This window comes from Mytilus edulis, chromosome 6 (genome assembly GCF_963676685.1).
Source record: "Mytilus edulis chromosome 6, xbMytEdul2.2, whole genome shotgun sequence".
In the NCBI taxonomy this organism is placed as follows: Eukaryota; Metazoa; Mollusca; class Bivalvia; order Mytilida; family Mytilidae; genus Mytilus; species Mytilus edulis.
Genome location: NC_092349.1, coordinates 32,877,876 through 32,897,026, shown reverse-complemented (window position 1 = coordinate 32,897,026; position 19,151 = coordinate 32,877,876). Strand labels below are relative to the sequence as shown.

General features: G+C 32.1%; 1 long non-coding RNA gene across 1 annotated transcript; it reads left to right on the top strand.

The window, feature by feature from the left end:
* Nucleotides 1–7,749: 7,749 nt before the first annotated feature.
* LOC139526066 (uncharacterized) lies at nucleotides 7,750–18,879 on the top strand. Its single transcript, XR_011665114.1, has 3 exons — nucleotides 7,750–7,820; nucleotides 14,311–14,455; nucleotides 18,776–18,879. It is a non-coding gene; the product is annotated as an uncharacterized lncRNA (long non-coding RNA).
* Nucleotides 18,880–19,151: the final 272 nt, after the last annotated feature.

Here is a 19,151-nt window from a genome sequence, read left to right as displayed (position 1 = left end):
GTCTGTGTAATATATAGTATTAAGGTATAAACAGATAGGATATTTGTTATGCCTATCCCTTTTATCTAGAATTTTACGTAAAATTGAACTTGATCATGCATCTCAAATCCACTTATGCATATCTAGGAGCTTATGGTACAATTGTCGCACATATTTTCACAATTATTACATATATTTCAATGGGTGAGTGGGGTCCACGTTTATTAATCAAGCATTAAAATACGCATTCGTTTCCGGCTTGGGATGTCCACATAAAATGAAATCAACCGTTTAAACGGTACTCGATGTGTCAGGGGAGGGCAAAAGAGTAATCATGTCTCAAAGTGCCAATTTTAAATTTCAAAATCTCATTTTCCAATTTTAAAATTTCTCACATACTTATACATTTATATATAAAGACTTTAAGTAAAATATGAAAAGTCTATTAGGACTATAGGAGGTAATATACCCAAGGACTGCAAGTTTCGTATAAAAAAAAAAAAAAAAAAATAGGGGTGTTTCCTCGATAAAATCTAATAATAGCACTAACTAATAGGATATCTGTATTATGGAGCGCCCGAATACCGAAAACGGCCATATCATAAGAAAGGCAATAGAAGGTAAAAAAAATCTATATAGTGAATATGGTGCACAGATGCGGTTTAAGGGAGTAAGGAGAGCCCGAATGTCAAAAACGGCTGATTTGAAGAAAAAATGCTTTCCCCAGGACGTTATGATCGAATTTTGAACCCTTGAATCCCCTAATTACAGGTATATCCTATATGTCATAAGAAAGGTAATAGAAGAAGGAACAAAACCTATATAGTGAATATGGTGCACAGATGCGGTTTAAGGGAGTAAGGAGCGCCCGAATGTCAAAAACGGCTGATTTGAAGAAAAAATGCTTCCCCCAGGACGTCATGATCGAATTTTGAACCCTTGAATTCCGTAATTACAGGTATATCCTATATATCCTAAGAAAGGTAATAGAAGGGGTAACAAAACCTATATAGTGAATATGGTGCACAGATGCGGTTTAAGGGAGTAAGGAGCGCCCGAATGTCAAAAACGGCTGATTTGAAGAAAAAATGCTTCCCCCAGGACGGTACGTTATGATCGAATTTTGAACCATTGAATCCCCTAATTACAGGTATATCCTATATATCTTAAGAAAGGTAATAGAAGGGGAACAAAACCTATATCGTGAATAAGGTGCACAGATGCGGTTTAAGGGAGTAAGGAGCGCCCGAATGTCAAAAACGGCTGATTTGAGGAAAAAATGCTTCCCCCAGGACGTTATGATCGAATTTTGAACCCTTGAATCCCCTAATTACAGGTATATCCTATATATCCTAAGAAAGGTAATAGAAGGGGGAACAAAACCTATATAGTGAATATGGTGCACAGAGGCGGTTTAAGGGAGTAAGGAGCTCCCGAATGTAAAAAAAGGCTGATTTGAAGAAAAAATGCTTCCCCCAGGACGTTATGATCGAATTTTGAACCCTTGAATCCCCTAATTACAGGTATATCCTATATATCCTAAGAAAGGTAACGTCATGGGGGAGCATTTTTTCTTCAAATCGGCCGTTTTTAACATTCGGGCGCCCCAATACCCCTTAAATCGGATCTGTGCACTATATTCACTATATAGGTTTTGTTTCTCCTTCTATTACCTTTCTTAGGATATATAGGATATACCTGTAATTAGGGGATTCAAGGGTTCAAAACTCGATCGTGACGTCATGGGGGAGCATTTTTCTTCAAATCGGCCGTTTTTAACATTCGGGCGCTCCAATACCCCTTAAATCGGATCTGTGCACTATATTCACTATATAGGTTTGTTCCCCCTTCTATTACCTTTCTTAGGATATATAGGATATAACGTGCTTGTTGAAGTCTTGTTTATTAGGTTCGGCCGTTTTTGGTATTCGGGCGCTCCATAATACAGATATCCTATTAGTTAGTGCTATTATTAGATTTTATCGAGGAAACACCCCTAGTTTTTTTTTATACGAAACTTGCAGTACTTTGGTATATTACCTCCTATAGTCCTAATAGACTTTTCATATTTTACTTAAAGTCTTTATATATAAATGTATAAGTATGTGAGAAATTTTAATATTGAAAAATGAGATTTTGAAACTATTCGCACTTTGAGACATGATTACTCTTTTGCCCTCCCCTGACACATCGAGTACCGTTTAAACGGTTGATTTCATTTGATGTGGACATCCAATGCCGGAAACGAATGCGCATTTTAATGCTTGATTAATAAAAGTGGACCCCACTCACCCATTGAAATATATGTAATAATTGTGAAAATATGTGCGACAATTGTACCATAAGCTCCTAGATATGCATAAGTGGATTTGAGATGCATGATCAAGTTCAATTTTACGTAAAATTCTAGATTAAAGGGATAGGCATAACAAATATCCTATCTGTTTATACCTTAATGCTATATATTACACAGACCTCGTATTCTAATCGAATTCCTATAGCAATTCATTACAGACATTACACTTAACAAATCAACTTAACGATCTTTTAAATAAACTTATTCTAAAAGGTTACGAATTCAACCCTGTCACTTATTCTTTGAACATTGTTTATATTGGGATCAATATTGTTTTTAATAGTAAAATAAATTCCATTGATCTACACTCTGATTATTCCTGTTCTTGGCATTGCACAATGCCATGTTTTTTTCCCTCTCTGTTCTTAACTGTGTTGTATATGCAATGATTGATACTTTAGTCTGAGATCCATTTGTTATTAATTGTTATTTGTTTTGAACTAGCTGTCAGTAATTGAGAACACACTCAGATCTGCACTGAGTGTATTTTTGTTGTTGGGATGTGCAAGTACACGGCCACGTTCACTCAGTGTTTTTGTTGTATGTATTTCTCCTCATATCTATCTGTTGAGTGAAGCCTTTTACAACTGATTTTCACATCGCGATAACCATGTGGGGATTCCAATGCATTGCTACAGCAGGAATTCTACTTAAGTAACTTATTTTTGACTGGTAACCGATCTATAAATTCGGGGACATTATCGAGTGCAACATAACATTCCCTATCGTCTGTGCAGAGTATACTGATTTGTATCACTACAATCATGCAGAGAAATATATATAAAAGATATAAAGAAGTCTCTGCTACACTATAATAGTTATTACGGTGTGGTTGTTTATTCATCATTCACGCACGAACTTATCGTAAAAAAATAAATATATCTTTGTACATTAACCTTACTTTCATGCGTAGAGATGTGAGACAGGTGCTTGTGACCGATCTTCAGTAATTCAGTACTATATTACAGTTGGTTCTTATGGTGTACTGTTATACCACTATCCTAGGTTAGGGGAGGGTTTGGATCTGCTATCATGTTTTACTTCGCCACATTCCGTGTGTATGTGCCTGTCCCAAGTGAATGTCGTTTCTTTGTGTGTTACATACTTGTTTTTTGTTCATTCTTTTGATAAAATAATAAAGCCGTTAGTTTTCTCGTTTGAATTGTTTTACATTGTCATTTCGGGGCCTTTCAAAGCTGACTGTGCGGTAGGGACTTTGTGCATTGTTGAAGGCCGTACGGTGAGTAGCTGTTTTAAATGTCTGTGCCGGTCATTTGGTCTCTTGTAGAGAGTTGTCTCATTGGCAAGCATAGCATATCTGGGTTTTTTTCTCATTTTTACATATACAAGTTGATACTAAATTTATTCAATTTCATAAACTTGAATAGCGAATAGTGCAAAAAAACACAGTTCACTATTCATGAATTTTGAATAGTGAAAAGTGAATAGTGAATAGTGAACGTACTTCAGCCCGGTTTAAATATTAGGACTTTTTTGTAGTATTTACGTCACATCACAACCACATCGTTAGCTGCTTTGTCGGCTGATACGGACTCAAAACGCTTTGCCGGTAATTGAATTTTGTTGTAATACTAGAAAAAGTCGTATATATCATTCTTTAATTTAATTTATACTTATTTTTGAATTGAGACGCGTCAACAATATTCAGACATTCAAGATTGCAAGTTACTTGTTGTCAGATTGCTACTGTTTAAACCAATGTATACAATAGTATGAAAGAGGATAGTTATTAAACTGACGACACTCTTCCTAAATTGGACGATATGTTGGTCCTTTTCGCAGAGGGTAATAACCGCTCGATCTTTAAGGATGTTTTTTTTCGGAGTCTGACAATTCTTAAAAGTAGTAAAATATAATATTAATATTATGACATAGCATTATTAATTATCATCATTCACGAACGTTTTATATCACAAATTAGATTTTGTAGGGCAATCTTTATACGCTGAACCTACGGGTTTTGTTAAATTGCACATTTCGATAGTCTACTAATAATCTTTTTTACTTTTAATTTGCTCATGAGTATGAACATTACAAGAACTTAATACCACTGCTTTGATATTCTAAACATAGAATGAATATGTTTCGGCAACTTATAACATGCTCTATTTTGCACATTTTAGGCATTGACCATTTAAGGATGTACACCTCTGAGAAGCCAAACAATTCTAGATTTTTTTTTCTTTCTGAAACTGATTTTTGAGTTGATGTGAGTGTAAGTGTATAATCAACCTGTGAAACCAAGATGCCAATAAATCATAGCAATACTCCTCCAATTATTCAACGTTTTAAAGACGTGGATACTGTCATCATCAAACAAAGATGTGAGTATAATATGAGAAATACGTTGGGTTTAACATTGAAACAGAGAACAATGCCAGTATTCTAATTGGTATTAACGGTATGTATACATGCAACTATAGCAGTAATGTGAGTATTGCAGAATAACAGAGAACTGGACAATGTAATAATTGAACGCCGTTTTTTCCGCCAGCAACGATGTATGAACAAAACAAACAAACACAATAGGTAAAAAAGTCACAAATAGGGGGAAACCTTAAATTAAGTAGATCAGACACAATCGTTTTAGGTGAAGGCCTAAGGTCACTCGACAAACGCAGTTTTTTTTATGAATACTCTAATGCAATTTTTGTTGTTGATTTATCGATGAATACAACCGGTGGTTATACAGTACAAAATTATACTTAAAAGTTTAAATTGAAAAGTATTAATCATATAAGGGCAAAAGGGACAAAACAATATTAAAAGGTAAAACAATCACAGCTTAAAACCTGTGTAAACTTTTTTGTACATCTTCTCTATGGTGTAAAACAGTGACGAAAAAAACAGAGGGACAGTCTAACTCATAAATGAAAAAAAAAACTGACAACCCCATGGCTAAAAATGAAATAGACAAACAGACAATAGTACACATGACACAAGATAGAAAACTAAAGAATAAGCAACACGAACCCCACCAAAAACTATGTGATCTCAGGTGCTCCGAAAGGGTAAGCAGATCCTGCTCCACATGTGCTCCCGTCGTGTAAATAGAGTAAATAGTCTTATTCGGTAGTTAAGGGGATTGTAGTTACGACGTAAGGAACATTTCCGATATCCTCTGTGAAACGGTTATTACATAACGGTCAACCAACTCGTGTAGGCGTCCGTAAAATGTACGAAGGGATGGTTTCAACTTTACCATTTAGAACTCTTGGTTTAATTGCTTTCTTGTGAGCGGCAATCCTCTATCGAGAAAATTATGATAGAAAATACAAGCACGGGAATATGTATCACTGATTGGGAGATTTTTTCTCCGTATGCAGGTGCTGCTGCATTATTGCTACTTATAAATGGAAATTTTATAATACGAAAGCTGAAATCATCTCTTTTGTCGTAAAGTTTTGTTTTAAACATCATAGCATCAGACCAGCACAACAAGAGCACTACGTAAGAATACGATTGAATGTTAAACTTAGTTATAGCTAACATGTTTACGCCCTGTTATCGTACGCGTGAAATAGATTGCAAATGAATAATCATGCTCATAAGTTGAAAACGAACATACAATATAATGTAAAAAAAAAAAAAAAAAAAAATAACGGACCAAAACTAAAGGAAAAAAAGCGACATAAAAATTAAATATTGAGCTACGTAACACCCACAAAAATTAGATTTCATGAAATCAATTTAATTTTTTTAAAGAAAGCAAAAAAAAATAAAAATGGAAAAGATGAACAGCAAATCATCGAGAATGGTCTTAACATCGGAAATAAACAAAAGTATGAGATTGATGAGATTTGGAACATGATGATATATATTGGACTAATAGCTTAAAGTCACAAGTTTAACACTTACTAGTCAAAGAATGGCCTTCACGTGTTAAAACTTATGCTAAAAGGTCAACTACAACAGATCAAATAATAACAAGATTTGACACAGTAAAAACCAATTAAACGACCTAATGTATACTAAAAGCACTCAATGAAAAGTGAATACTAAAAAATCACTGGATAAAGTTTAAACATGTCCAATCTTTCACATCACGTATATGTTTCCAAAAAAGAATATGTTTAATGCCATTAGACATATGTGTAAAAAAACTGATTAAATAGTACATTTGCCACACTTAGTTTACAATCATTCAAATATATAACATTAAAAAGGACACAGAACTAGCAAACACATTCTGTTTAAGATACAAGCCACCAGAAATATTTAAAAAAGGTATAACGGGATTGTTTTAGCATGACTCTGATCTACATGATCTAGGCAGATTGAATTATAAAAAAATAGCTAATATTGAAGTATTGACACTTACGCTTAGCATGTTATGCATTTTACTGTAGATATACTGTAAAAACTGACTGCTACATAAACATGCATATCAAATTGTCTAACATTCTTTTGCAGTATCAGATAATGGAAACATATTGGCGTCAGGTTTGTTACTACTTTACAATAAGATAACGTCTGCTATCGTTATTAGCCACTTGATTGTGCATTCTCATTTTATTTTCCTTTATCATATCATTGGGGTGTTAGCATTTTTAATAAAGATTTTATTATGAATTATTAGGGTGAGAAAAAAAGAGGTCCAAATGTAAATTAAAGTGAATAAATTGTCATTTCACTGTATCGTTTTAACTTTGTCTATACAACCGGTATTGAATGATTTTTCAGGCTAGCTAAATCTTCTATTGTTTTTTAAAGTTATCCCTTTGTGTTTTTCAATTATAACTTAACGGTAGACATACGGAAACGTTAATAGTTATCAAAGGTACCAGGATTATAATTTAGTACGCCAGACGCGCGATAAGTGATGGATCTAAAAAGATATCAAAGACACATTCAAGTAAAAAAAATGAATGAACCTTGGAGATTAAAAGTACCTATGAAAACAAAATCATTACACGAGTATAAGAAATGAAGGAGACAACTTTGAGAGACTTTATCTAGCAAAGTAGAATGTAGGCGTGTACTTATCCTACATAAATATGACCTATGGTCACCTTGTTCTTCATAAACACACACATGGAGACGACCGAGTCATTGTGTTAGTTTCATTCTATACGTCATTCTATATGTCTACACGAGTAGAATGCAAAAAACCTATTTATGCTATAAGCTAGTTATGTACATGGTCCACGTATTCTATATTGGCACACACATGGTACTTGGTTTCTGTTAATGCGCATTTGGCGCACACTAGTTATTCCTATCTAACGGTTTGAGAATGACCATTTTTAAAATACCAGACCCATATTTACTATATTCAGTTTCCATAAATCAAAGGTAAATAACAAAAAAAAAAAAAAAAAAAAAAAAAACTATGCAAATATTCAAAACCATATATCATAAGTATGTTTAATAGTAAACATTTTATATATTTTAGTGGATTATGCGATTACACATGGCATTGAAGACACTAGAGAAGTACTATATGTGACAGGGAGTAATGAGGGTATGTTGAAAATTATTACAATTATCGATTCGGAAGTGATTTTTTTTAAACTAATTTGAATATGCTTTTTTTCTTTCTTTTCTTTTTTAACTCTGTGTATGTTTAATATTGACATTGTTGAAACAATCATGCTTTTTCCAAAAATATGGTAAAAATGATGAATGCTGCCAACACGTTTTACTGATGAAATTCGACTGTAAGACCATCTAGCCCTGTTGGTTTATTTAATTCCATAGCATTCAAAGCGATAGTACTTTCCTCTATAATATTGTAACTGAATTTCAACGTTATTTGGATGTATTTCTCAATTCAGTGTCATATAAATTATATAATTTTCGAGTCTTTTTTTTTGGACATTTTTGAGTCTTTTTTTTTTGACATTTCGAACTGTACAGTTTTACATACTATATCTCAATTTTTTGTCAATTAATCGGCCTTTATATTTCCATTATAGTCAATCAGTTTATTTATTGATTGTTTTTTCATGTCTTTCTTTTTCTAAACACAAAATAAATATGTACTGTTTTTCTTATATTCCTTTGATAAAAACTGCGCACCTTTAGCTTTCTGTACATGTGTATTATCTATTTTTGGTTCTAAATCATGTATTTTTCCTTCTCAAAGTGCATCGTCGTGAGATTATGCATCTCTAAACTTACATATATTTCTTTCTTCATTTTTTTTTCTAATTCACGACAACGTTCTCTGGGGTTAACATGGTTAATGATAACAATATGCTACATCTCTTATTTGTAATTTAAAGAGAAATTTACATAACTATCAAAGAGATATGAAAGTACTCAGAAATTGCATGTCACAGAGTTTATTAAAATAGTATTATATGTTTGCTAAGTAATACTTATTTATTGATTTTTTTTTCTAAATTCAAATCATGGTTTCCATGGGTGACGGGCAACTATTTTTTTATATTTCTGCTCATTTTCTGGATAGATAATAATGAAATTTGAAACATTTATTTCAAAGCATAAGTATACAAACCAATGATAATGAATAACATTCATGTTGTTAAACTGCATTTCAGTTACCAAAAATATAGCATAAGTTGACGAAGCTAATATTTTATTAAGAGTATCTGCATTTGGCAGATATATAGTCTTGAAAAAACGATGATACTCCTTCGGATGCTGACCCGTGTTAAGAGAGAATCATATCTCTTGCACGTAACATACACCCTTGTAGATTTCAGAAAACAGCTGGCTAATGCTGCTACAAGGCAGCACTCGCACCCACAAATTGGAGAAGAATTGATAGACGTTGCAATTACTTGTTTCCAAATCCACTATAATGAATATGTTTAGACCAAACTAAATAGTGTAATATTTCCAAAACTTATTTTTTTCAAAAAAGGGATTTTCATCGTTTTCAAAATTATTCTCTATGATATTTGCAGCGAAGAAATTTTTCAAACCAGTTATCATATTGCAACTATATGTGCTGAACAATCTATTATAAAATTGGAATGGGTATTTTGTCCGATTCATGGAAAATCGTTCTTAAGGTCAGATAAAATTCTATTTCTGGAATTTTTTTTTTATTACATTTCTAATTATTCTTAAAACAAAATGGAGTGTTTTTTTGAAACTTTGCTTATGTTAAAGTAATTTACGATTTAAGAAAAAAAAAATTGAATTGGATATTTTTTTCTGATTCATTGAAAAATCGTTCCCAAGTTATGTCAAATTTTCTAGAAAAACCCAAATGTATACCTTTTTTCATTTTCAGAAAAACAATGGAGTGGTTATTTTCCTTTTTATCATGTTTATAGCTTATTAAATAGTTCTGAAGTTAGATTGAAATTCCATTGATTAGACGTTTTAAAAAAAAATTTTGTAGAAAAAAACCTAGATGGGATATTTCTGCAAATTCTTTTTAATTTTAAAGTTAATAACGTTGAACATTTCATAAAACAAATAGACGAGGATTTTTTTCTATTTATAGTTGCATAGTTTGAAAGTTCAGAGTTAACCAAAGGGCTGTATAGCCAGTGAAGGTCGTTAAAACTTTCATTATTATCAGTTTGTTAAAAAAAAAAAAAATATACAAAAGTAATTTAAAAAAAACCCCAGTAGTTAGGAGGATATTCCTGAGCTTTGACATTTCATGAAACAAAAATGGAGCATTTTTTTTTCTATATATAGTAACATAGTTCCAAGTAAAAATTCACAAATGAGTATGTTACCAGTTCAATCAGTTTAGCAAACAACTCTCTCTTCATGTCAGAAATTACTTGTTCTTTTAATGCTCCATCCTTATAATAGTGTCTAGAGAAAAAAAAACTTGTAATTTGCTGTTTACAAATGTAGTAACAAACTTTGTCAAACACAATCTGCTGATCCCATCTACTTTTCAGGCTCCTCATTACAACGGTCACATTATCAGGGTCTTCCTTTAGGTTATGCCTTGTTTGAAGTCCTATCGTGAACTTTCTATCAAAACATTCTTCCTGTCATTTTTTATTGCCCATAACCACGGGATAGATGGTTTTCTCCTATTTCATCACAGTTTTCAAGTGAGAGAAACTTGAAGTTCTTTTGCAATTACTTGGGATTCTAATAACTTGTTCACATATTTCGTCTTCAGTGCATCTGCTTTACTGACTCTTTCCAAATAAATTTCACGGTTGTCCAGAATTGAATGATTATCAAATTCCTGATGAAAATTTAAAGATGCAGTGCATCCGTCATTATAACATGTCTTCACTATTATATGGTGGGTTGATGCATATGATAATGCTGTTGTTGTTGATGATTATTTACAGATGATGATGACTGCACAAAAAGTGAAAGTCCACTACTTATATATTTCACCTGAATGTTCAATGATTCTCAATTTCGGCAAATTGACATATTCCAGGTTGAAAATTACATGATTGTTTGCCTGAAAAGGTAATAACGAAAAAAGTAGTTTTGATACTGTAAATGTGTATATGCAAGTTATGCAAGTATTTAAAGTCAATGAACCCTGACTGATGTTAAATGACTGAGAAATCTCCATGGAACTGAGTTGTGCCAATGCTAATAAACCTGCATTCCAAATACCTTTGACTTTTTATCAGTCGACCCCCTTGAACAAACCTAAATACAAACATTTATTAAAATTAATTTAAGTCAATCAACCACGATAAAAGAATGCGGCTATAAAATCTCCATGGAAAAACAATTTGCCAATCTACATTGTAAACTTATTAATATTGACTTAACAATATTAGTTCATCTTTAACTGACCTAATCACAAACTAATACATGTAAACTAATCAAAAGTTTCAAAGTCAACAAATCATGACTGAGGAGACAGGGCATGGACAAGAGATATGCTGAAGCTTATTCGACTGAATACCAAATATCATTGACCTACCACTAGTGTTTCCACATAAACTAACCTAATCAAAAACTAATACATGTATACTAAGCAAATATTTCAAGGTCAATATACCATGACTAAGAAGTACAGAAACGCATAATCCGTTGTTGACATTCTGCTGCTGTTTTTTTCTTTGGTCAGGTTGTTGTCTCTTTGACACATTCCCCATTTCAATTCTCAACTTTAATCTCCATGGAAACAAAATTTGCCACTGATGGTACAACTGATAACTAGAACTAATCACACACCGGAAACAGCAAACGTACATTTCCCTTTTTAACTATGTCAAGGGGTGGCAAACTTTAGAATATCCGATGTGTAAGTGCTATCCATAGCTGAATTCTTGTTTTTCATTGTATTAAATATCACATGGTGAGCTCATAACACGTTTCTATTTTTGTGTAATGTATTAAGACATAAGTGATAATAATATCGTTGTGTCATCTCCCCATAAATATAACAGCACATCGTTTCAATAAAAAATGATATGCTCGAATAGTTTGCTTTATTATAGTCATACATATTTTGGGGGTACTTTAACACATCAAATGTGTATAAGTTCCTGATTTTATTCCTAAAAAATATGTTACTGAATGTAAGTATTTACCTGCATTGGATAATTACTGTGGTGCTTTTACTGTCACATGTATTTTCAATTTTTCTGTGTTTGTTCATCATAATTTTGAATCAGAATATACTGTTAACATTTTATACTACATATAACCGTATACCACAGTAAATGGGCAAATTGTAGTATAATGTTTAGATTATTCTGCAGTTGGCACATACAGCACAATTTTGTGAACACATCTGAATATTGAAAATTTAAAAGAAGAATTATTTAAGATGACCGAAAAATGCCTCTGCTCAAGCTTTAAATGTACAATGGGAATGATGCGGAAGGATGCAAAGACAGGATACCATTCACCCCACAGTATTTCTGGTGTTTAAAGTCTTACCTTCTAATTGCAATTCAAATTATCTTATTTTAACCTGAAGAAGTTATTTCATCATTGCATTATATACATAAATTAACCACTCATTCTGTTTGTGTCGGTCCCAAGTCAGCAGCTTGTAATTCAGTGGTCGTCATTTGTTGGTGTACGACATTATTATTTTTTCGTTCACTTATTGAACAAAAATGATGTCACTTTTTTCTTGTTTGAATTGTTTTTACATGTCTCAAGATCATACCAACAAAAGAGTTATTGTTTTATCAAATAGATATACCACACTTAAATATAAACCATTTCTCTCTCTGATTCTCTCCATCTGTTTGTCTGTCTGTTTCTAATTTTTTCACAGTCTGGTTATTCAGAAATATCTATTCTAGATAATTTAATCGAAAAAATAAAGTTCACATGTACTGTGCATATATTGAATGGTGCTTGGTGTGTTTTATAAATAATCCAAATACCGTTTCGTTCCCTTACATCACTAAAAGACATTAATTGACGAAAAGCGGATCTGGTGTACCAATAAATATTGACACCTTATGTTTGTGGTATAACATCTTGGTCACAATTTGTTTTTCTTTTCTGTTTTAAAATATTTAATTTATATTAAGGTCCATTTGGTACATCTTGTGAACAATTTTATTTAGCAATCGCCCATTGCAGGCAGCAGGGTTTAAGAACATCAGTTGACCGACCTGTTAGTCAAATGCGTTTTGTTTAAATCTACTTTTTCACTTTTTGGTCTTCGGGAAAATGATTGTGCTGTAATTAGACCCTTCTGCAAAGAATCTTGTTTTCCATGCAAACGTATAAAAATGGCGGTTTTTATCCATATCCAGTGCGCATGCAATCATACGTTTGAACGAAGTTTTCTATTTAGAATTGTATATATAGTTGTTGAATTACCACTCAGGATAACTAATAGGCAAGAGGGTCACAAGTTATAACAGTTTTTCAGTCTATTTCAAATACATTAGAAGCCTCACTTGTAATGAATTTTCGTTGAATTTTTCGAAAAACTAAGGATTTTCTTATCCCAGGCATAGATTACCTTAGCCGTATTTGGCACAACTTTTTGGAATTTTGGATCCTCAATGCTCTTAAACTTTGTATTTGTTTGGTTTATAACTATTTCGATATGAGCGTCACTGATGAGTCTTATGTAGACGAAACGCGTCTGGCGTACTTAATTATAATCCTGGTACCTTTGATAACTATTTACACCACTGGGTCGATGCCTCTGTTGGTGGACGTTTCATCCCCGAGGGTATCATCAGCCCAGTAGTCAGCACTTCGGTGTTGACATGAATATCAATTATGTGGTCTTTTTTTATAAATTTCCTGTTTACAAAACTTTGAATTTTTCGAAAAACTAAGGATTTTCTTATCCCAGGCATAGATTACCTTAGCCGTATTTGGCACAACTTTTTGGAATTTTGGATCCTCAATGCTCTTAAACTTTGTATTTGTTTGGTTTATAACTATTTCGATATGAGCGTCACTGATGAGTCTTATGTAAAGAAACGCGCGTCTGGCGTACTAAATTATAATCCTGGTACCTTTGATAACTATTAGTAGCTCAGTAAATATATTTTGTTGCTAAAATGACGAAAACATCTAAATATACACCAATAAAAAAACCCGGGAAACTACTTACTTATTTCTTATCTTTCAAATTTGCCATGTACAACCCTTACGTTATCCAACCAAAAATTATTAAGTTACTTTCATTCTTATTTTCTCATTTAATCATTAATCACAACTGATATATTCAAACTGTTGTAATTGTTATTAATAAGAATTAAGCCTCTGATGTAATAAGGATTACAGAATTTGAAATTTATTCATATAATTTTCGTACATAAATCAGTGCATCATAAGCCCCTATAGGCTGGTTGGTATAAATATACATCTTAATTGACTGCTTATGTTTAAAATTGTAAAATATTGTATATCATGTATATGTAACAAGTTGTACTTTAAAATAAAATATATATCTATCTATCATTATTTAGGGACACGGACGCTGGATTTTTTTTGGCGAGTGAATATAACGTTTAATCTATGTGGATTACCTATGATTTCAGCCAATGAGAAAACAGAATTATCATATTATCATACTATTTCTAATACCGATAACATACCTTTTACAGATCAACATCAACATGATATACTGAACATAATGGATGACAGGGGTAACATTTTCCTGGAATGCAATCGAGTTAAGAACACATGCATGAGAAATGTTTTGAATATAAACAGTCCATCTGGATTCAAACTAGGCAGTGTGAGAAACAGGTTGGTATATATATATAAATCTAATGAGTTTGACTCTACGACATAAGTACGATTATAACAATGCCTTTTGAATGGTAGTCAAGAGTAATCAAATTTTCCGCGTATACAGTCAAATAGACAGATAACACTGATATGTATATATTATGTAATATTCAAAATCCAATTGAGTCTTGATCGAAAGATTATTTTTTTAGCTGACAGATAACATTAAAAAAGCTTGGTTTGAACAAGTCAGTTTGTGTTACAAACACCTCTGTTGCAGAACACTATATATTGTTTAATACAGTGATTCATTTCCAAGGAGGGGTGACCTATATGTGGTTTCAATTTGTTGTCATTCACTTTCTTTGGTTGAAAATAAAATATATGTAATTGTCATGTCAGAAATTAAATCTCACTTCGTTTGGTACGTTTACAACTTCACGGTAAGTGATGAATAATAATGACAAACAATATGAATGCTTAAAAGTTATGCGCTTGGGAGAGCTTCTATACATTCGGCGTATTTTGAATTGGCATGCAAAACAGTCAAATAAAGAAAAATAACCCGAAATCCAAGGGACATTCAAAAACAGGAAGACCTATATGAAATGTGTTAAAAATCGGAAGCAGTAATAAAAAAACGAGCGAAAACAATAGTCATATTCCTGGATTGGTAGGGAAATCCAATTATAGTGACAACAATGTTTGAGCAGAATGTACAGACATGACAAGACAGACTTTTAAAAAAAATGTTGGTACAGCAGTCAACGTTGAAATGTAATCTTTATTGCTATAAACACAACTAATTAAAGTAACTATTTAAAGAAATGCACTATATGTTATAAATTCATTTACCACAAGTCAATTGTACCGTTTACTGACTTCTATAGCAAATACATTGTGTATGCACATTTTTCAAAACATGTCATCAAACATCTACACCCATAATTAGATTTTAATGTCAAATTTGCTAAAAACATATTTATTACTAGTTACGTTAATACAAATGTACGCATTGCCGGTCTTTAACTACTAGTAATAAGTCATTCTCCACACATTTCTTTCGAGTATTTCATATTATTAAAACTCTACCTCACTAGTGACTACCGGATGGCTATAAATAAAAGAACGCAACAAAAGATATGATATAATTTGCAATGAAACATTTCTCCACATGAAAACAATTCGCGTAGAAGGTATAAACTATAGGTCCCCGGTCGCCCTTCAACAGTGAACAAAACCCATAACGCACAATAAAAAAAAATCAAAAACCTAAAATAAATAGAAAACCCTTGTATTTCAAATTTTCAAAATTTTCAAATTTGAAGGAAACCATTATTTGATGATAATGATCATATCATAGATAATATAATGCAAAACTAAAAACTGAGTTGGTGAAACTAACTAAACAAGTCCTCAATTAGCAGTGACATCGATCCATGGCGTTGTAAGGAAACTCAAAATAGAAATCAAATTAAGATTGTGTACGCAAAACCGCGATTTGTTTGCAGAAGCCCCATCAGGGAAGCTGGAAATAACATAGTTAAACATTCCAAGTACTAATTTTAAGTGCATGTTGAGAATCCAAAAGTCTACAAATAATCATTATTGGTCATCATATGGCCTTCACAAATGGACGTAATACAAACCACATATTAGCTATAAAATGGACCAAAATGACTTCAAAATGTAAAAGAAGTCTTACCATGCATACGACTGACGGGCTGACTAACCAACACAAAAATAGACATACATAAAATATGATATATAGCATGACTATGACAATATTGAACATGTTTAAAGGCACAAACCTTCTCCTAACCTGAGAGAGTGGTGCATTTGCACATTACAAATTCAAGCTATACAATACAAAAAACTAAAAACCAATATCAACATCAAATATCAAACACAAATGAAAGGTACAAACTTTGGACAGACACGTTTATAATAAGGCGGGATATCACGTGTTTTGCTGGTACGTCAACCTGTCCAGACCTATTGTGTAGGTGTAATACCATCAAATCATGGTACGTCACATCCGGTTGCATACGAAAGTAGGTCTAAAAAATATTCCCTTGAATTTGACCGTTGTAGGTAATTAATCCTACATTTTATTGCAGTAAAACTATTTCTGTGTCATAAACAAATGTCTTGGGTATTTCAAAACACCATTATTTTTTATTTGTGATTTCTATAGAAAATGTTGTAATCTTGAGGTCACATGTTGACTAGACCTTGTACACAGATAGAATAAGGGGAGAAATTTGATTGGTTAACTTCCAATGATGGTTATTTTCTTATATGCAATGCAATGTTATTTGAAACTTTTTCTATAGAACTGGACAGGATAAAACTTTACTCATGCCAAGTATTTCTTTATTTGAAACAAAGATAAATTCTGCACAATTTTTTGAAAAGTGCAAATTTAACAAAGACTAATAGGGGGAAATCAATGGTGGTATTACACCTAATATGGGAAGCTGTACATGCACTTATGGCCTTGTGAATAATCTCATGTGTTAAAATTTCTTGCTATTTAAGTGAAATAATACAAAAAATTAAATATTCTGAGTGGATTGAGTCTCCAAAACACATTTTATGAGAAAATTGTCTTGAAATAGGACTGTACCATGAACATTCAGTTGACAGAACAAGCCATACTAAGTGCATATATTTATTTTTTTGGAGGGGGGTGGGCTTTTTCTCCTTATTTCTTATATTTTGCTATGATATAACATTTTCCTAGGTAATACTTAAATGAATATATAGTTATATGTAGATGAAATTATTTGTAATGATGTAACGACAAGTTATTCACTAACAGAGAAGCCTTTATGTCCCTCTTTGGAACGCGGCGTAAATTCAATTTTTACGTAAGGACTTCTTGAAACCTCCATGGAGACAGTAAACCTTTATATGGATTGTTCATTCTGCTAAAATGCTTCAATTACTCATTTCGTATAACATTTCTACCATAAATGAGTGAAAGTTACCCCAATATTTTTATTTATTGGCCTGAAAAGTTGAAATTTTGAAGAAATGAGAGGTATAAATTGACCCAAAGAGACCTTATAAAGAAGTCAAAGAGGTTTATTAGTGGTATTTTATCCTCCTAAAATCATCTTGTGTATCATTTTCAACTGTTTGTAGGCAGATAAGATAGATATTTGATCATTTATTGGTCCACACTCTATTCTATCTTGATGCGGCTTAGTTTGGATTTGTCGAAGAAATTTTGCTTTAATCGCTATAGATGTCGTCTTTCAATATACTAGATTTTTCTCAAACTATTGAACTGATTATGACAAAACTTGACAGAAATGCTTGAAATAACCAGTATTACAAAGGGAAAAAGTCAAATTCAGTTTATTGAACAAAAAGGTCTTCTTTATGGGAAGCTGTACATGCACCAATGGCCTTGTGAATAATCTCATGTGTTAAAATTTCTTGCTATTTAAGTGAAATAATACAAAAAATGAAATATTCTGAGTGGATTGAGTCTCCAAAACACATTTTATGAGAAAATTGTCTTGAAATAGGACTGTACCATGAACATTCAGTTGACAGAACAAGCCATACTAAGTGCATATATTTATTTTTTTGGAGGGGGTGGGCTTTTTCTCCTCATTTCTTATATTTTGCTATGATATAACATTTTCCTAGGTAATACTTGAATGAATATATAGTTACCATGGTTATATGTAGATGAAATTATTTGTAATGTTGTAACGACAAGTTATTCACTAAAAGAGAAGCCTTTATGTCCCTCTTTGGAACGCGGCGTAAATTTAATTTTTACATAAGGACTTATTGAAACCTCCAAGGGCAGAAATTTGATTGGTTAACTTTCAATGATGGTTATTTTCTTACATGCAATGAAATGTTATGTGAAACTTTTTTTTTATAGAACTGGACAGGATAAAACTTTACTCATGCCAAGTATTTCTTTATTTGAAACAAAGAAAAATTCTGCACAATTTTTTGAAAAGTGCAAATTTAACAACGACTAATAGGGGGAAATCAATGGTGGTATTACACTTGTAGAAGTCTAATATTTAGCTATACAGATGAGAAGGGTAACTCAAACGATAGCTAGAAACCAATAACAAAAGAAAAAAACCCAAACAAAGATTTCATACAAAGTTCTTAGAGTACTATATTTTTTTTTAGTTCAATACGAATAGCAACCAATACAAAAACCATGTATCTTAGACAAAATATAACTCAGTACACATTCAAAGTTTGAGTTGTGGAATAATAAACTTAATTTGATATGAAAATGTGTGTGACTCACAGTAGTTTACATGTATAACATCTTTCTTTTTATATATGCAATAGGCTCTGTAGATGGAAAGCAGATTATGATATATATTCAGCCGATTCAACGAAACAGTTTTCACTTAATTGTGAAGATGAAGCAACAATGTTAAAAATCAAGGTAAGAAAAGTTAAATCTTGCAACTAACTTGACAACGTGTGTTGATTTTTTATTTGTAAGGTAGTCAAAGGTTTACTGGTTGGAGAAGTATTTTGACAAACCGTATGATCTTTAACGTAATTTTTCTTTTCGATAACCTTCTATGCATGTAAATCATGTTTAAATGTGGTGTAATATTTGTAAATTTTGCTTTTTAAATATTTTTCGTCCTAATAATTGACTCAGTTGTCTATTTGAGTTGATTGTGCTCATGTGTTATTTGATTTTGACATGTGT